At 46.0% G+C, this 2,953-nt stretch overlaps 1 pseudogene; it reads left to right on the top strand.

Annotated features, from left to right (window-relative positions):
• The first annotated feature begins 1,324 nt into the window (after window positions 1-1,324).
• On the top strand, window positions 1,325-2,123 carry LOC118658571 (annotated as a pseudogene).
• Window positions 2,124-2,953: the final 830 nt, after the last annotated feature.

Below are 2,953 nucleotides of genomic sequence, written 5' to 3'. Positions count from 1 at the left end.
TCAACTGTTGCATTTTTAATAGCTTTGCAATGAACCCAACTCCCTTCTGGTCTCATCCTCTTACATTTCAATGGCAGCATGTTCTCTAGTCATAAATTTCTACCCCTTTGTCATGGAAGCCATGTCTTTCTGCATCATATTATGCAAATTATTTCCTTAAATGTTCCTCTACATTTGCAGTAGGTTGTTCTAGACTTCCCTTTCCATTTGAATGTTCAGGAAAGTGTTCCTCTCCTTTCTTCTCCAGGAGGATTTTATAAGCTCCGTGATGGAATGTTTCCTGTTGACTTATTCAATAAAGAGAAGATATTCACCTGGACTCAATGTTTACTATAATTCAAAGTGTGTGGGCTATCTTTGGCTCTGAACTCTCTCCACTGGAGTGCTGACTGAATTTAATTCCCAAATATGCAGCTGGAGAGCAGTTGATAGACACATCTTCTGGAACAAATTTTCTTATCTAGGGAGCTTTTATTATCTGTGTGATTCTGTTAAGCAAAAATGTAATCAAATTTTATTTTCAGTACCTGACTCTCTGATACTATTAATAGATGAAGTACATATAAAACTACAATCCCCAAAATGAACTATTATTGAGTTCTTAATTTCCCATGATGCACTTGCACCCTGCCAACCCCTTCCCTCTTTTTTATGCAATCTGTGAGTGGAGGTGGAACAACAGGTGGGATGAGGGTGCCCAGCAGTAAGTAGACACTCAATGTAACATTTTTCATTATTTCTTTCATTGAATAGGTAGTGAGTAAGCACCCTGATTCTGGCACTCTTGTAGATGGTGAGGGCACAATAGCAAAGCAAAGTTCCCCCATCATGGAAGTTACATTGTAATAGGTACAGAGTTGATGTTCAGCCAAAGAAATTTATCAGATGGGTAAGTGCTATGAACATTAGCAGGGTAAGGGGGTAGAAAGTAATGACGGGACTTAAGAATTTAGAAAACGCTTCTCATAAATGGATTTTTACCAGCTTTTCCCCTCCAAAATAAATTAAATACAATCCCCATACAGGAAACACAAAATGTCCTCTTAAAATGGGCACTCAGCTTCCTTTTGTCACCTTCAGGGGTTCTTGGGTATGTCCACAGGGCTCAAGAGACACAGCTGTAAAATCACTGAAATGAGTCCAGGAGGCACATTTTCAAAAAATTTTAATGGTATTTTTAATTTCTGAAACAACAAATAGCCATTCCAAATGGCAATAGTTCCCAAAGTGGATGAATTAAAAATGTGGACGCTGCAGGTAACCCCTGAGCTGAGGTCCCCCCCTCCCCCCGCGCCTCACCCCACCCGCCCGCACCCCCTATGAGATGAGCAAAGCCCGAGCCACTGCCCATGAGGTTGCCATCCAGGTGAAGCTGTGGGGCTGGAGCGGTCAAGATGGGGGCAGTGGGCCTCTCGCTGCCCGCCAGCATCTGGAGCTCCGGGCCTTCCTCCACCTGCTGGAGCACAGTTGCCTTCAGGAATTCCTCGCCAGAGCCCCTGCTTCCAGATTTCAGGTAAGTATCTCCTGGCCACGGTGCTGGTCTACTTCCGGCGCGCCAACCTGAAGCTCAGCGAGTACACCTGCAGCAACCTGTTCTTGGCACTGTACCTTGCAAGCGATATGGAGGAGGACCTGGAGGAAGCCAAATGTATGTTTTTCCCGTGGGCCCTGGGCGAGGGTTGGCACAATCAGGTGGCAGACTTCCTGCGTCAGAGGGACAAGCTGCGGGCGAGGATGGGCTTCCGGGCTTTAGTGAGCCGCCAGCGCTGTGAGAAGGTCATGGCCATGGAGCCATCCCACTGGGCCTGGGCTCGGGAGCGGTGCCCCCACCATGGCGGGGCTCACAGGAGCTACTCAAAGGCCAGGATCACTCTCTCCGGGGCTCCCTCTGTGGCTCGCCCCTTCTCCATAGTCACTACTCCCACCAACCCTGCCCCTTGCCTGTCTTACCCAAGAGTCCTGCCCCAAACCCGAAGTGGTACGGCTCTCCTTCCCAGGCCTGTCTCTCAGGGGCTGAAGACCCCTGGGCTGGGGGCTTCCTCATGGTCATGCCCTCCCAGCTACTTCTGAAGCCAGGCACCTACACCCTTCACATCCTCTTGGAGCCGCTGCCAGTGCCCTAGGAGCAGACGGATGGACGAACGGAAGGACACACGCATGCTCACTCGCAGGTTGAAGAGCAGGGGCCTGCCTGCCCTGTGGCCCACTGCCCTCCAGTCTTGTTGACTGCAAGCTGTCAGTGCTGCCCAAGCCCCCTGCCCCTCCTCCCAACCTGCAACTTGCACTCACTCTGACCCTGCCCCCCTCCAATAAACTCATGTCCACTGTGTGGGAAAAAAATGTGGGGAATATCATTTGGATTCCAAGAAAGTGAGGAAAATTTAATTAAACAAGACTATATTCCTACAGGGTTTATTAACTGACAGTTTCAAATGGTAACAATTAAGAAAAGAAATCTATAAATTGTTCAAACAATGGCCTCATTGTTGGAATAAAGGAATAGACTTTTCAAGTGAGTTCTTTGAGAGAAATCACTTATTTGAGTGGATGACTTCTGATATATTCATTTAAAACTGCTGCTTAAGGAAACCATGCTAGGTGATGGAGAAAAAAATGTTTTGTGTTTAGACAAACCTGACTTTGAAGCCCAAATCTCTCACATGATACTTACATAACCATAGGCAAGATACTTAAACTTTTGAGCCTATGTTTTCTCACCTGTCAAATGGGAGTAAAGACATATTTTACATAAGATTAAATATACATAGCCAATAAACATGGGGAGATATTCAACATCATCTTGTTCAGGGAAATGTAAATCATGATTACGAGATGACATTTTGCAACAATTTGATGAGAAAAAAATGTAAAAGTTTGACAAGACCCTGAACATACACTTGCATGCACTTTCACACATAGCACAATGCTCTTAGACAGCCCTCAAGCAGAATAA

This window comes from Myotis myotis, unplaced genomic scaffold (genome assembly GCF_014108235.1).
Source record: "Myotis myotis isolate mMyoMyo1 unplaced genomic scaffold, mMyoMyo1.p scaffold_m19_p_6, whole genome shotgun sequence".
Lineage (NCBI taxonomy): Eukaryota > Metazoa > Chordata > Mammalia > Chiroptera > Vespertilionidae > Myotis > Myotis myotis.
The sequence above is the reverse complement of the archived record's forward strand: the minus strand, read 5'-3'. Positions and strand labels throughout refer to the sequence as shown.